The sequence below is a fragment of the Macrotis lagotis genome, chromosome 1, assembly GCF_037893015.1.
Source record: "Macrotis lagotis isolate mMagLag1 chromosome 1, bilby.v1.9.chrom.fasta, whole genome shotgun sequence".
Taxonomy (NCBI): Eukaryota; Metazoa; Chordata; class Mammalia; order Peramelemorphia; family Peramelidae; genus Macrotis; species Macrotis lagotis.
Genome location: NC_133658.1, coordinates 300,689,467 through 300,707,277, shown reverse-complemented (window position 1 = coordinate 300,707,277; position 17,811 = coordinate 300,689,467). Strand labels below are relative to the sequence as shown.

Below are 17,811 nucleotides of genomic sequence, written 5' to 3'. Positions count from 1 at the left end.
CTCTCACTCACCCATATGCTGATTTATTATTCTAAGTTCCTTCTCAGTACTGATATTCCATGATTTTAGATGCCTTACAACAAGTGGGTGGGAACTCCACAATAGAGCTGTTGATGTTTCTTGGACCAGTTTGTCTGATAGAAGATATTCTGTGATCTGCAAAATAAATAAATAACCAATTATTTATTTAATGAAATGAAGATTAAAAATTTATGGAAAACATCAATTAACAAAAGAAGGAAAATATTTCATGTGAAATAAGTAAAGAAAACACTCTTATTTTTTCTTTGTCACTGGAATAAGATTGGGTTGGGTTGGGTTAGTTGGGTTAGATCAATGAATTCATTAAACCTATAAAATATCCGAAGAAATCACAAAACTAGAATTATTTTTTAATTATGAAAATAAGTTGTCTCACTTTTATCCAACTGATAAAAAATATCCACTAAAGCTAGAATTCCTACTGTGTTTAGAAGAGACTGACCAATAGGTAGTTGCAGAGATTAAGGTTTATATATTCTTGATTCTTTGTTATTTCCACCCTCCCACCCCCACCATAGGCAAGTTGTTGCCAAGGATCTATCCATTTAATCTTTGTAACATCTCTCAAAAATACCTCTTTCTCTCCTTAGATACTACCACCATTGTTGGTTGGGCCCTGGATTACTCTCATAGCCTGTTGGTGGGTCTGCCTTCCTCAAGACTCTCCTCACTCCAATTCATCCTCTATTAATCTGTCAAACTGATTTTTCCTAAAGCAGAAATCCAACCATCTCACCCAACCCCAGACCCCTGACTCAATAAACTTCAGGGGCATCCTATCATATTTAGGATCAAATACAAAATCCTCACTTTGGCATTGAAAGTCTTTCATAACCTACCTCTTTTTTCAGATACATACACATGCTTTTTACATCTCATTTTCCGTCATATACTTTTTGATGCGGTAACACTGGCCTTCTTGGTCCAGGAAAAAAGACATTCTATCTCTTGGCTCTGGCCATGTTCTCTGGTTGTCTCCCATGCTTATAATGTTCTCCCTCCTCATATCTTTAGCTTGGCTTCCTTAAAGTCCCAGATAAAATCTCATCTTCTAGAAGAATACTTTTTCAACTCTTACTTCTAATGACTTTTCTTTTTTTATTTTTTCTGTATATAGATATTTTGCACAAATATGTTTGATGGTTGCCTCCCCCATTAGATTGCCTTTTGTTTATTTTTGTTTTCCCAGTGCTTAGCATACTTTCTAGTACATAGTAGTCACTAAATTGACTCACTGAATGATTAACATAGTTATCTGAGTTTTAAGAGTCTGTGACAAGTATCATTTTTACTATAATTATATAAGTTTCTCCTATTTTTTAAATTTTTTTCAATTCTTTTTTATTAATTTATTTTTATTCTCATTTTGTACAAATGTTTTTTTTTACATTAATAAAATATTCTTGTTTAAGAGTAAACAAAATACCCCTCCCCCCATGAATATATACTTGCTTGGGCCATAAAGTAAAGGGGAGAGAAAAAAATTAAAATTAAAAAAAATAGTAATAATTTTAGGTATGGCCAGGTGGCGCAATGGCCAAAGCACCAGTCCTGGAGCCATGAGCACCCGAGCCCACATCCAGCCCCGTAGACCCAACAATCACCCAGCTGTGTGACATGCAAGCCACCCGATCCCCACTGCCCTGCAAAAACACAAAATAAGAAAAAAAAGAACCAAAATAAAATAAAATAGTAATAATAGTAGGGGTGGCTGGGTGGCAGACAGAGCATTGGCCCTTGAGCCAGGAGCACCTGGGTCCAAATCTGGCTCCAGACACCCAAAGATCACCATGCTATGTGGCCCCAGGCAGGCCACCCAGCCCCACTTGCCCTGCTCCCTCCCCCAAATAATAATAACAAAAAATGTGCTTGACTCTTTGTTCCAACACCAACAACTCTGTCATGGGTGGATCTCATTCTTTATGATAAGTCCATCACAAAAGTTACTTCGATATTTTCCCACCATTGCCATTGCTGATCGCAACTCCATCTTTTCTTATTTCTCCACTACCATGTACTATATTTTCTCTCTCCTTTCACTCTGACTCTGCTGTAGGGTTGTTGACTGGCTAAGCAGACAGATCTCTGGTCCTGGGGCCAAGAAGCCCTGAGCCCCCATACCACCCCTTAGGCCCAGAATCCACCTGGCCCCATGGTCCCGGACAGGCCATCCAATCCCAGCCCCTTGCAAGAAGTAAAAAAGAAAATGTGTTATATCTGACTGCTCTCCTCCCATGGTCCATCCTTTCCTCCATCACTCACATCCCCACCCCTTCCCCCTGTTCCCCCCTCCTTCTTACTCCAGATATCTATACCCCATTGAGTATATATGCTGTTTCCTCTTCTAGCCACCTCTGATGAGAGCAAAGATTCCCTCTCATTCCCCCTTGCCTCTCCCTTTCCATATCATTGCAATAGCTCATTCTAATAAAAAAAACCTTTATGTGAAATATCTTGGACTATTCCCCCCTCTCCTTTTTCTTTCTCCCATTACATTTCCCTTTTTTTCTATTGACTCCATTTTTACACCATATTTTATCTTCAAATTCAGCTTTCTCCTGTACTTCAACTATAAATGCTCCCTCTACCTGCTCTATTAAGTGAGAAGGTTCACATGAGTAATATCAGTGTCATTTTTCTATGCAGGAATACATGCAGTTCATCCTCATTAAGTTCCTCATATTTCCCCCCTCTCCTCCAATCTCCATGCTTCACCTGAGTCCTATATCTGAAGATCAAACTTTCTGTTCAGTTCTGGCCATTCCAAAAGGAACCTTTGAAATTTCCCTGGTTCATTGAAAGTCCATCTTTTTCCCTGGAAGAGGACATTCAGCCTTGCTGGGTAGTTCATTCTTGGCTGCATTCTAAGCTCTTTTGCCTTCTGGCATATTGTATTCCAAGCCCTATGAGCTTCCAATGTAGTTGCTGCTAAGTCCTGTGTGATCCTGACTGCAGCTCCACGATATTTGAACTGTGTCCTTCTGGCTGCTTATAATATTTTGCTTTGACTTGGGAGTTCTGGAACTTGGCTATAATATTCCTAGGGGTTGGTTTTTTGGGATCTCTTTCTCGGGGGGATCGGTGGATTCTCTCCATTTCTATTTTGCCCTCTGCTTCTAGAATATCAGGGCAATTTTCCTGTAGTAATTCTTGGAAAATGATGTCAAGGCTCTTTTCCTGGTCATGACTTTCAGGTATTCCAATAAATTTAAAATTATTTTTCCTAAGTCTTTTTTCCATATCAGTTGTTTTTTCAATGAGATATTTCACATTTTCTTCTAATTTTTCATTTTTTTGATTTGGAAGTATTGATTCCTGATTTCTGGTAAATTCATCAATCTCCCTGAATTCTATTCTTTGTCTGAAGGATTTGTTCTCCTCAGAGAGTTTTCTTATCTCTTTTTCCATCTGGCCAATTTTGCTTTTTAAGGCATTCTTCTCCTCAATAACTTTTTGAACTGTTTTATCCATTTGACCTAAGCTGGTTTTTAGCATGTTATTTTCTTCAGCATTTGTTTGGATTTCCTTGACTAAGCTACTGACTTCATTTTCATGTTTTTCCTGCATCTCTCTCCTTTCTTTTCCCAGTTTTTCTTCCAACTCTCTCATTTGATTTTCAAAGTGTTTTTTGAGCTCTATCATAGCCTGAGCCCAATTTCTGTTTTTCTTGGAGTCTTTAGATGCAGGAGGTTGTGCTTCCTCATTCAGACTGAGTATTTTGATCCTTCTTGGGCTCATTTGCAAAATATTTCTCAATAGTCTTCCTTTTGTTTCTCTGCTTGCTCATTTTCCCAGCCTGGGCCTGGTTTGGGGTGCTTCCTGAGCTTTTGGGACACTCCCACAAGGGTCTCAGTGTGTGAGGCTCTGTTCCCCCTCCTGGTCTGTGAATGACCATAAGCACCTCCCTCTGCCACGGGGCTGAGGTGGGGGGAGGGGGGCTGCTGTTCTATGGGGGGGGCCTAGACTGCGATCAGGGATCAGGATCTGAATGTGGTCAGAGCCCCAGAGTCCTGTTCCTGGGGCTGAGGACAGAGCTCTGCAGTCTCTCTTCACTCCCCTCCCTCAGCTCAATGGGCTCATGCCCTGGGGGCTCCTGCTTACCCACTCAGCCTGCTTCTGTTTCCTGGTCTGGGGGAAAGACCAAGCTGCTCACTGTGTGCCCCGAGGGCTGGGCTCCACGTACTCACTCTGGCAGAGGTCTCCCACTGTTTCCCCATTTTGTGCTCGGTGCTCCTCGGGGTGCAGCTCAGGAGACTCCCCCGCTGCTGTGAGCTGTGACTCCCAGTGCCCTGGGGCTGCCTCCGGGAGGCTGAAGTTCTTTCGCTCTGGCGGGCCACCCCTTTGATGGGCTGCCTCTCCGATCCTGGGGAGCAGAGCCTTTCTGCTCTTTTCCAGGTTACCTTGAGTAGGAGAACTGCCTCACTGGGTCCCTTTGTGGGTTCTGTCTCTGGAAAGTTTAGTTAGAGTCCTTACCTGATGAATTTTATCAGAGAGCTCCTAAGACTCTCTTGTTGCCATCTTGGCTCCGCCCCCCTCTCCAATTTTTTAAAAAAATTTTATTTACTTTTTTTTCTTTTTAAGGTTTTTGTAAGGCAGTGGGGTTGAATGGCTTGCCCAAGACCACACAGCTAGGTAATTATTAAGTGTCTAGGCTGGATTTGAGCTCAGGTATTCCTGACTCAAGGGCTGGTGCTCTATCCACTGTACCACCTAGGCGCCCCAAAGTTTGATTTACTTTTGAATTTTTCAATTTTCCCCCTAATCTCACTTCCCTCACCCCAACCCCCACAGAAGGCAAGTCTGTTAGCCTTTACATTGTTTCCATGGTATACATTGATCTAAGTTGAATGTCATGAGAGAGAAATCATATCCTTAAGAAGAAAAGAAATAAAATATAAGAGATAGCAAGATTACATAATAAGATAATGGGTTGTGTGTTTATTTTTAAATTAACGGTAATAGTCTTTGGTCTTTGTTCAAACTCCACAATTCTTTCTCTGGATACAAATGTTATTCTCCATTGCAGATACCTCAAAATTGTGCCTGATTGTTGCACTGATGGAATGAGCAAGCCCATTAAGGTTGATCATCACCCCCATGTTACTGTTAGGATGTACAATGTTCTTCTGGTTCTGCTCATTTTGCTCAGCAGTGGTTCATGCAGATCCTTCCATGCTTCCCTGAATTCCCATCACTCCTGGTTACTAATAGCACAATAGTGTTCTATCACATACATATGCCACAGTTTGTTAAACCATTCCCCAATTGAAGGACATTCACTTAATTTCAATTTTTTGCCACCACACAGACAGAGCTGCTATAAATATTTTTATACAAGTATTAATTTCACCCTTTTTCATTATCTCTTCAGGGTATAGACCCAGTGGTGGCATTGCTGAATCAGAGGGTATACACATTTTTTGTTGCCCTCTGGGCACAATTCCAAACTGCTCTCCAGAAAAGTTGGATGAGTTCACAGTTCCACCAACAATGTATTAGTGTCCCACATTTCCCACATCCCTTCCAGCATTGATCATTGTCCTTTCTGGTCATATTGACCAGCCTGAGAGGTGTGAGGTGATAACTCAGGGATATTTTAATTTGCATTTCTTTAATAAGTAGTGATTTAGAGCAATTTTTCATATGACTATGGATTGCTTTGATTTCCTCATCTGTAAATTGCTTTTACATATCCTTTGACCATTTGTCAACTGGGGAATGGCTTTTTTTTTTAAATTTTACTCAGTTCTCTGTATATTTTAGAAATGAGTCTTTTGTCAGAAAAACTAGTTGTAAAAATTATTTCCCAGTTTACTACATTTCTTTTGATCTTGGTTACAGTGGTTTTGTCTGTACAAAAGCTTTTTAATTTAATGTAATCAAAATTATCTAGTTTGTTTTTAATGATATTCTTCATCTTTTCCTTGGTTATAAACTGCTTCCCTTTCCATAGATCTGACAGGTAAACTACTCCTTGATCTTCTAGTTTGCTTATAATATTGTTTTTATGTCTAAATCCTGTATCCATTTGGGTCTTATCTTGATATAGGGTGTGAGGTGTTGGTCTAATACAAGTTTCTGCCATACTAACTTCCAATTTTCTCAACAGTTTTTTTTTTTCCAACAAGAGCATTTTTATTCCAGTAGTTGAACTCTTTGGGTTTATCAAACAGCAGATTGCTATAATCATTTCCTGCTATTGCACCTAGTCTATTCCACTGATCAACTACTCTATTTCTTAGCCAATACTAGACAGTTTTGATGACTGATGCTTTATAATACAATTTTAGATCTGGTAGGGTTAAGCCACCTTCTTTTGCACTTTTTTTTGCATTAAATCCCTGGGATAAAGCCTGCTTGATCATAGTGTATTATCCTAGTGATAACTTGCTGTAATTGCTTTGATAAGATTTTATTTAAGATTTTTGCATCTATATTCATCAGAGAGATAGGGCTATAATTTTCTTTCTCTGTTTTGACTCTTCCTGGTTTAGGTAACAGCACCATATTGGTGTCATAGCTCTGCTGCTGCTCACACCTGTGCCTGGGGTGGGGGAATGGGGCGTGGGGCTATTACTGTGTTTGTTCTAGAAAGAGGGTTTCACTAAAAGTATGGAGCTCATGGCCCCAAGTCAAATGAATTGATGTCTAGCTGCCCTTTGCAACTCTCTGTGCTGAAATCATCCTACAGCCCCACTGGAACTCCCCCAACTTCAGCTTCCATTACCAAAGACTCCTCAGTCTTGGACCCCAGGTCCCACAGTCAAAGCCTATGTGGCTGATTTTAGGTTAGTCTGGCTTTCACCCTGCCCCCTCTTGCTCTCTGCTCTCTGCCCCCAGCTCACCTACAATCCCTGGAGACAGAACTTGAAGTAGATGTTCTCCTAGCTTCTCTTTCTGGGTTTTATGATCACATTTCTGATAAGAAGTTTGTTTCATACTATGTCTGAGGGGAAAACAGGAGACCTTACCACAGTCCCTGTCTTCTCTCCTCCATCTTGGCAGGAAGTTATGGTCAAGTTTCTCCAATTTTAGTTACTGAAATTCTATCATTAAAGCTGCATTCCTCAAGTGCTCCTAATATACTGTTAATGACATTGGGAAAGGTAATAACATCAAACCATTTACACTTGAATATCAATCATTTATATCTGAGTAAGATAATTTTTTTTATAAAATTCAGGGACAAATGAACTCAGAGATCTTTTGGTCCAACCAACTCAATTAATGGTCAAAAAAGCTGAAATTCACAGAAATGACTTGCATAAGGTCTCATGAGTGGTGAGTAACAGAGTTACTGTTCAAATCTATGATTTTGATGACAAATCAATGCTTTTTCCACTATGACTATTGTCTCCACATTGGTAAAATTAGCTATCAGACTCAATACCTTAAACACATTCTACCAATTTTTAACATAGAGGAAGCTGGAAAGAACATGAGGGTTCTGTGTACTGCATTGTGGGATCAGACCCCCAAAAAGAGAGAGTTATAATCCTAAATCTGCCACTAATTCTTTTGTGTCCAACAATTCCTTCCTTCTTTGGAACTTAGTTTTTTCATTTGCAAAATGAGGTGTTTAGACTAGATGGTCTCTAAGATCATTGATCTTTCAATTAGAAAGTTTTAAATATCAGCTTTACATCTTCAATAACTTGGTCACTGCCTAGAATAATTCCTTGGAAATGCAGCCTTGTGCTAAGGGAGAAATAAGGACAGGGTTAATTCTATAGAATGGTCCCATCACAATGAAGATTTTTTTCTTAAATCGGTCAGAATTCCTAGTTCCATATATAGAAGAAACATAAGAAGAAAGAAGAAACACAAAATTCTCACATTTGGAAGAACCTAGCCAAATTCATCACTGTTGAATTCCATGATATAGGGATTTGATTGAACTGATTTTCAGCAAGGAGTTCTTTAGGACTTTTGTTGAAAAAATTTCCATCCACAACTGTAGGTAAAAATGTAATTTTCTGAAAGAAAAAAAAAGTATTACAAACATTTACTCATCCCAACCCTATGAGAATTTAAATTTCTTTATGAATTATGGAGTGACACATCTTCCCCATCTATTGATGAGGCCAGCATGGACAAGAACCTGTTGCTTTATTCTAAAACCTAAGGACTTGCATTGCTACTATCTTTATCTCAACAATTAATTATTTGATAATTAGTTACTTTTGCCTGTCCTGAAACTGATTTGAACACAATGAATTAGAAAAACTAGTTAATTCAGTTAATATGGTCAAATGTGTAGAAAAATATCAGGTTACAAAAACTAATTCCTTATGGATGTTAATCTGGTTGCACAAAAGGAAAGTAAGTTATTGAATGAGGTTATGTTCCCCAACTTTTTGAGACCATGTTCAAGTGCTACATTTTCTAAGGAGCCTTCCCTGATTACTGTAACCTAGAGGTTCTTATTTTTTTGTTATAAGGACTCCTCAGAATATTTTTAAAAGCATAAAATAAAATATATAGGGTTACAAATGAAAACAACAATGAATGAAATTCTGAATAGGGGAAAGAGAACTAATTCTTGTGACTAAGAAAAACGGGAGAAGTCTGAAGTGAGATAGGATACTCTCCTCCCAATGGAGATGTTTTTCAAAAGTATGTAGAGGAAATGTAAACAGTGCTTGAAAAGGAGAGCAACTAGCATGGTGAAGGTCTTTGATTTCATGTCATAAAAAATTTGTTGAAGAAGATGCAAATCTTTAGCCTGAGGACCAAAGATTCAGAGGGATTGGGATAGCAATGTGCCAGCTATCATGGAAAGCAGAGATTGGATTTGTTTTCTTTGACTGAACAAAGTACATGGAACCAGGAGCAATGTATGTAGATTACAAAGAAAAAAATGCAGATTTTGGGGTTGGAAATTGCTCTCAGCAATTGTAGAATGGAACTCATAATGTGAAAAAAAATCTCTACTGCAATATATCTAAAAGTTATATTATGGCCTCTCCTCTGATAAGGAGGAGCCTGGTCTTTCTCTTTTTACTTTTGGTCCTCCTAATTCTTAAATCCTTTGATTATATGAATAAAACTATACATATGTACAGAATTTTCCCATACTAATACCCATTATCTCATTTGGCTCTCATAACCATGCAATAACTCCAATTTTACAGATAAGGAAAGTAAGTTTGAAATGCATTATTGACTCTTCAATTCCTAGAGATATGAGACCTAAAAGATAATTTAGTCTAATTCTCTTATTCAATAAATATTAATCAAGTACTTGTTGTAGGTTAGCCATGGGGAATATAAAGACAAAATTTAAGAAAATTGTATCTTCAAACCTTTCATTTTCATCTATGCATTTCTACATCTATTTCACTTGGAAATGAGGAAACAGGCTCAGGGAAGACATCAGGTTCTCAAGGTATAGTGATTTCCAACTAATAGAATCAGTACTTATAATTTTCTATAAACTGACTCAATCAGGAGTTCATTACACTACCACGATATCACTAAGGCAAGGTAGACACAAGCAGTTCAATTTGGCCACTAAGTAAAGAGAGGGAACATTTAATAAAAATTCAGGTCTCTTCGGATGGGGTAAAAATCTGTAAATTATCAGAAGTCCAAATTTAGAGACAGTGGAGTTGGAGGGAAATTATTGCTCCCTTTTGATTAGCACAAGAGGATTCCTTAGAGCAGGTAGAATTAAGGGACAATTTGAATAAAAAAGTGGGCCTAGATTTTCTACAAATATTGTAATGGGGCTTAACTTAGTAGTGATAATGATGGGAGATATGGGCCTAGGGAGAAAGTTAATTATTACAGAATTGGAAGGAAAAAGATTACAATCTTAAATGAGCCAATCAGCCCCTTTCATTTTTTTTACTTAACAAATAGTACAAAGCAATGGCTTCCACTAGCAGTTACAGGAATTCTCCTTATAGGATATATAAGAGTTGGTTGACATTAGTGGTCATAATCCTCCTTGCTGGAGCCTTGGCAATATCTCTCAAAACTTTTGAAATAATTTGTAAGCCTAGATAAGGTGTTTCCTTGAGGATGCTAAGAAAAGGACAAAAATGCCCTCTGCCTCTGAAGAGGGCATTTTCATTAGGTGTTAATATGTATTTTAACCTGGATATTAAGAATGAGGTAGACTGCTTTTCAAGGGTATGGAACTGAAAACACTTCATTTAAACTGGAGCTTAAAGAAATCAAGACTCAAATAATTAAGAAAGTATAAAGGTCTAACCTGTGTGAGATCTCCCAGAAAATCCACTCTGAGTAGTTCCTATGAAGACAGACAAAAATGTGTGAGAAAAATTTCCTACAAAGTCCTAATCTTACTGCTTTACCATGTTCTTTCCAATATTTGTCAAGATTATCTTCAGAAATAAAAAGATAAGAGTCTGATCCCTGATCTTCACACCCAAGTAAAGTCAGTTTATGAGATCCATGAAGAGAGTCAGAAGATCTCTTAGAATTCCAACTTGGAGCAGCTACCTCAAGATCTAGAGCTCTTTGCTCTCTTTGCGCTCCTTTCTTCCCTTTCCTTAAGCTAGACCTCTGGAAGAAAAGCCAGAAGAATTGTGCATGCCTATAAATAGTAAAAAGGGCACTTTGTCCTCAATTTTTGAATAAATTTAATCCAATCTTGAAATTTATGCATTGTGATTATTTCTGAAAGGTAAGACCTTTGGTTTGAATCTGAAGAACAACTGGATTTTTCAAAAATTAATTACTTGTCCCTAACAAACTGCATTCACATGTACCAAGGAATAAATTATGGCATTATAGAAATCATTCGTTGTTCTACAAACTACATTGCCTTTATTTATCTGGGTATATCTCATTGTCAATTTGTCTAGGGCTTGGGTAGAACTAAATATTTATTCTAAGGTTGCATATTGGTTTATACATTTGGACATTAATTTAACTCTTGGTCTGATGGGACTCACTAAGAAAGGTAGATAAATCTGAGAGAAAGACCTATGTTATAAAATAAAGCAACAACACATTTCCCAGGGACACCTTCTTAACCCCCCCTACAATATCTGCACACACACACACACACACACACACACACACACACACACACACACACACACACCACTTTGAGTCTTCTCTATAAGAATAGTTTCCCCAAAATCCTGACACATGGGATGAGGAGGGACATCAAGAGCTCTATGGGTCCAGACTTTGAGTGGATATCAGAAATGAAATCTGAAAAATTCTTTACTATATCATGATTTGTGTGATTTTCAAATCAAACAAGGTGAGTTGGGGGAACTTTTGTGAAAATCAGAGTTTAAAGGAAGATGGAAAACCAGGGCTTTCCTCCAATTTATTAAGGAGATTGTTATCAATACTTGTATCCTTCAGGACCAAAGAACAACTAAATAACATTGGGTTAACAAAAATAATGTAATACTTAATTCCTGTATTCAAGGATGAGTTCTTTCCTGGCTTTCCCACAAACACCAACCTCTTTTCCTCCACACCCCTGCCCAGTCTAAGGCATCTTCCTAGTGATGTTCAAGAAAACATTTTGTCTCACTTAAAACTTAGTACAAAAAATTGACCATTATGTTCCTGCTGAAAATAAATGTTCCTTCTCAAGTCACTGATCTGCAATTCTGCAGGTCAGTGTTTCTCATCCATGGTAAACTATGAAAACTGCCTAGAGGAGCTAGAGACCAATGTAATCACATAAAATTAATCTCATTGAAGGGTAAGAAGTCAGGACTCTAAGGTCATCTACCATCCTTTGAGTTGTGTTCAGGATCCCTTCTTCTGTCTTCTGCCGCAGACAGTGAACCATACTGTCTGAAGTAGTTGTTTTACACCCAGCAAAGGCTGCAACTTTCTGCAACAAGATTTGACAGTGACAATCTTAAATTCTTGAAGGTGTGAACAGTACATTGGTAAAAGTTCTAGAATGAAAGCAAGAGTAGTGAGACTCAAATGACCCTACTTCTTCCTGTGTGATTGGTGATCATTCTTGCTAAATAAACTCAAAGACCCCAACTACTGGGGTAAGGACTTACTTTTTGACAAAACTACTAGGAAAAGTAAGCAGCAGTATAGCAGAAACTTGATGCATCAAATGATGTATCAAGATTAGTTTTAAATAGGTTTATTACCTAGGTATAAAAGAGCATATCATAAACAAATTAGAGGATGAGGAGGGCATTGTCTTTTTTAGATCAATGAACAGGGGAAGAATTCAGAACCAAACAAGGATCACAGAAAATAAATGATTTTGTTTTTACATATATGTATATGCATACACACACACATACACACACACATACACACATACACACACACACATATATACCTATCATATGGCTATTATATATTATATATATTTTTAAAGGTTGAAAGATTTTTTAAGATTGGAAGACACTGAGTAGAGAAAATTTTTTTTTAGGTTTTTTTTTTGCAAGGCAAACGGGGTTAAGTGGCTTGCCCAAGGCCACACAGCTAGGTAATTATTAAGTGTCTGAGACGGGATTTGAACCCAGGGCTGGTGCTTTATCCACTACACCATCTAGCGGCCCTAGAGAAAATTTTTGTAGCAGATTTCTCTGATAAAGACTGTCTTTTTAAAATATAGAAGGAACTGATTCAAAATTGTAAGAATACATAGCATTCAACAATTGATAAATTATAAAAAATGTGAAAATATGGTTCTGAAGGGGAAAAATTCAAACTAATTAATAATTTTTTGTAAAATGCTGAAATCACCAATAAAGAGAAAATGAAAATGAAAGTATCTCTGAGATCATCCATCAGATTGGTGAAATTAACAAAAAAAGGAAACATTAGAAAAGCTAGAAAAGCTGTAGGAGAAGGATATTGATGTATAATAAAGAATGCTTTCAGAGAAATCTGGGAAGACTTGTATCAACTAAAAAAATAAAATGAGATGAATCAGGAGAACAATCTGTACAATACAATGGAATTTTAGAGATAAACAATTCTGAAGGATTTAAGAACACAGATAAAAAAAATAAACAATCATGATTCCAAAGACCTGATGTTGAAGAATGATGACTATCTCCTGAGAGAGACATGATGGATTAATATGCAATGGAAGACAAACTTTTTTTTTAAATTATTCATTCTGGGACTTTTTGCTAAACTGTGAGTATTTGTTACAAGCTTTTTTTCTTTTCTAGTAGAGAAGTGAATTGGAAGAAAAAAAATGATTTTTGCTAATTTAAAAAAGTAGTTAAACATTCTGGAGTGAATTAGATGTCACTTCATTATGCAGGGATTACATTTTTACCTCTGTAAAATGAGAGGGCATCCCAAATTATTTCTAATAGTCCTTAAAATTCAAAATTCTGTGGATGGAATCATGTTTTTGGAAAATCATATAATGCCAGAAACCAACCTCAGCTGTTGATTTAATGTTAGAACTGAAAAGGCATTCCATAAGGGCAACTCCACTCTCAGAAATGGCTGGGTGAAAGAGATTCCTGGCCAAAGGAGAAAGAATCTGAGGGGAAAAAGAAACAGAGATTATGATTTAGGATCAGGACTGATAGCTAGGGCACAATACTTCTTTACTTACATAAAAACTGAGGTTTGGCACCTTGGTACCAAAAAAAATATAGTTAAAATGGAGACAGCAGGGCCTGTTGTAGTATGACTAGAGGGCCAGCCTTGAAATTAGGAAATCCAAACTTGAGTCCTATCACTGACACATACTGGTTGTGTAAACTTGGACAACTGACAAATTTTTATCTCCTCCTTTGCTGACCTGATTTTTAAAGTTTTCTCATCAGCAGTAAACTAAACTAATGAAATCATACTTTCCTAAAAAGTTGAAAGCAAAATTCCTCCTCTTAGTCAACCCTCCTCTACTAAGTTCCTCCCTATCTTAGGTCTTTATAGCTCCTTTACCCCATCCAATCCAAAGCAATACATGCTTTCCTAGAAGCACATTATCAATTATATCTATAGCTGTTATTTCTTTCTAGTGGTATACAAAAAATCTCAAGGGCAGAAATTTTCTTTTTATCTTTATATTTCCAGTATCTAGTACTAACACAATATCTTGTGAATAGTTCTAGCTTAACAAAATACTTGTAGGATGAATGGGTATGTTAGAATATTTTTCCTGACAGATATTTTGTTTCCAAGTGCCAGCTATTCTCTCCCCCCCCCACTAAACATAAATCATAGGGCAACTAGATGGCACAGTAGATAAGGAGGACCTGAGTTCAAAATTCAGCCTCAAATACTTGATACTTATTAGCTGTGTGATCATGGACAAGTCACATGACTCCATTGCCCCACAAAAAAACAAGAATAAACAAATGAATGAATGAACAAATAAATAAACAAATGGATGGATAAATAGATGAATGAATAATAAATAAAAACATAATGGTGTCCAGTGGAAAGAGTATTGAACTAGATTGGCTCTGAGGTATTTTTCTACCCTCAAATTATGATCTCATTTATGTTTCTATAATTTGAACATGATATTCCCAATATTGTCTGAGATCTGTTTTCCTTTGGATCCTATTTCAGATCTTTTCTTACAGAGGCAGCTTCTTGAACAGATATTAATGATGTATCGTTGTCCAGGGTTCACTTTTTGATAATTAGGAAGCAAACTGTGAGGCCCCCTGAAGTTAAAGGTCCTACATGACCTCCTACATCCCCACTGGGCTAGAAATGAGCCAGTCCATTGCACATCAAAGTATAAAGAATCAGTCCAGATCATAAATATTTATCATCATATCACTAAATAGGAGTATTCTAGTAAAGTGAGTAAAACTGTCCTGTCCCTATATCAAGGTTTCTTATTAGATCCAGCTTCAGATTTTCTACTTTCCTAGGGATCTCTCCACCCTTCCCCCAAACAATTCACTTCCTTGAGGAAACATGGAGATGCTGAGGAATGAATCCTTCCCCAAAGCACTGTTGACACTACCCACATTTGGAAGAAATGACTCTTATTAATGTATATTTAGAAACAATTATGAGAATATTTGGTGCCAGGTTTTCTGCCTCAACTTTGTAGGGAGAGGGGAGGAATGCAAAAATGTTCTTTGAAGATGAGCAGAGCATGAACAGTAGTTTCAAAGTAGTGTCCTAATAATTAGAGGCCTGTGGAAGGACATAACCTCATTCTCTCTTCTTGAACTATCTGAGTCCAATGGCAGGATATTGATCAAGACAACTTGGAGATGGCCCCAGATGTGGAGAGAGATTTTGGCCTTTTTAATCTAAAGTCTTTTCCAGGTCTCTGTTTGATTGAGGCAATGCTCATTCAGTGATTAAGGTTAGGGAGAAATGAGGCAAAGAATGACCTCATTTAACTAGTCAATTAGCCTGGAATCAGAAAGACTCATTTCCCTAAGTTCAAATCCAGCTTCAACACTCACAAGCTATACAATCCTGATCAAGTCACCCAACCTGCTGGCTTCAGCCTTTTCATCTGCAAAGTGAGCTAGAGAAGGATTTGAAAAACTCCCATTATCTCTGCCAAGAAAATCTCAAATGCAGTCACAAAGAATCAGTATGAAAGCAACAACAACAAAAAAACAGTCACCATCGCCATTGTCTTTAGCATTGCTTATCTCTGAAGACCCTACAGGGAGAGGGAGAAGATGAAGAGAAACACTACTTTCCATTTCTGATCAACAGATATTGAAATTTTGCTCAAAGGAGACTGGTCTGGATTATTCTAGGTTCCAGCTTCCTCTCTAGAATGATATGCAGATATCTAGCACCATCTGGAGTGTCAGCACAGGGACCATGGAAATTCCTGAGTCATGCACAAAGCAAACAGGATGAAAACTACTCCACAAAACCGATTTCTGAAAAGTGCAAAAACCCAGGAAGAACAGAGGGTAGAATGAGAATCCCACATCAGAAATGAGGGATTAGTGTAAAAGAAGATTGTTTATATTGACAGATGCAATCTCTATGTCAGATCCTTTTTTTTTTTTGCTTTGTTGCTTTCCTTATTCACAAGGAAGAATAGTTTTAAATGAAAGTAATAGAAAATCAAAAATCATTAATAAAACATTTTAAAAAAGGTGTGCAAGTCTGTCATGCCAGCAGTACTAGATGAGTATACATGGTTCCCTACAATAAAATAGTGCCTGATTACCTGTGATCTAATTATTTATTTTGTCTTTGTCTTCTGCTTCATGAAGGAGAGATCATATTTTATATAAACTTGATGAGTTCCCATAGTTCCTAAGACATGCTCAATAGACAATAGGCACTTAATAAATGTTTCTTGAAAAACTGGGCAAAATAAGAGAGGGTTCAGCTAAGAGGGGGAGGAAAGAAAGGGACATAGGAGGTGAGGGAGATGGGATCTCAGAACCACACTTTATTTTCTTTCCAAGATTGCTCCGGAGTTGATCCTATGTCAAGAGAAAAGTAGGATATTGATGTGAGGTATTACAAGAGTTTTCTTCCACTCAGAAGGGGAATATTAGAGTTCAGTGAAAGGCTTTCTAAAGGGTTAATTGTGATGATACTCTAAGTCACTTTGTAGAGATACTGTGAGAGGAAAGTATAGTATGTGAATTAAAGGCTGGACCTGGGGTCAGGAAGACTCATCTTTCTGAGTTTAAATTTAGACTCATACACATACTGGCTGTGTCCTAGGCAAGTCATTTAATGATGGTTGCCTCAGTTTCCTCATCTCTAAAATGAACTAGAGAAAAACTGGCAAACCACTCCAGTATCTTTACCAAAAAAAATAAAAAGCAATCCCAAATGGGATCATGAAAAATTTGACAATTGAAAACAAGTGAGCAACAAAAAGATACTAGGAGTGGAAATAACATTTAATTTGAAATATGAAACCATATGAATTCCAGCTCAGACACTTCCTAACTATGTAATTTTAAGCAAGTCACTTCATCACAGAGAAATTCAGTTTCCTCATCTGTACAAACATGAACAATAGTGTTTTTATTACCTAATTCATAGAATAGCTATGAGGAAAGTGATTTTCAAATACTTTGGAAATATGAATTGTAACTTTTATAAAATAAACAGCATATCACAGCCAAGGTATTCTTCTTCCCTATAGACTTTGACCATTAGACTTCTACAATTACTTTTGAGTCACAGACAGCTCAATATTCTTGTCCTCTTTACTTTATTGACCCGATTAGGAAAGAAACACACTGTCTAGTGGAAGAATCAAAAGAGTTGGTAATCAATATCAGCAGCATCTACATGTGGTTGGGCCTCACACTGTACTAACAGATAAGCTGGAAATCTCCAGAATCCAAGCAGGGTACTCTGAAAATTTACCAGAACTGAAACACTGGTGCCTCCTGCTGACACCCCAAAAATAGTCACCAAGTTCAGGTCTCCTCCAAAATTGACAATCTTCTTCTGGACCCAGTGGAGAGCAGCCACTTGGTCCAAGTAAGCCCAATTACCTCGGGCATGCTCATCTCCAGTGCTGTGAGGAAGAGAAGAATGGAGGAGGAAGATGGATGGTAGAAAGGAAGTTACTATTGATATTGATATAACAATAGCAATGAAGGAAAATGGGAGGAAACATGATGTAGTGGAAAGATTGACATAATCAGGAGATACCCAGCTTCCAATGTGGCCTGGCATACCTAATTTGTGACTATGAATAGATCATTTAATCTTTCTCAGTTTCTTACTTTATAAAATGGAGATAACAACATTTAGCACATACAGTTATTACTAGGTGCAAATCTTATAAGAGATATAAAACAAAACACTTTAGGAAAAAGTAGTATTATGGGAAATATGGAAAATTAAGTTTCCCAATTC

The 17,811-nt window shown here is 37.4% G+C and overlaps 1 pseudogene; it reads right to left on the bottom strand.

The window, feature by feature from the left end:
- The window catches only part of LOC141505449 (liver carboxylesterase 1-like), a 36,273-nt pseudogene that overhangs the window by 10,075 nt on the left and 8,387 nt on the right, over nt 1-17,811 (bottom strand).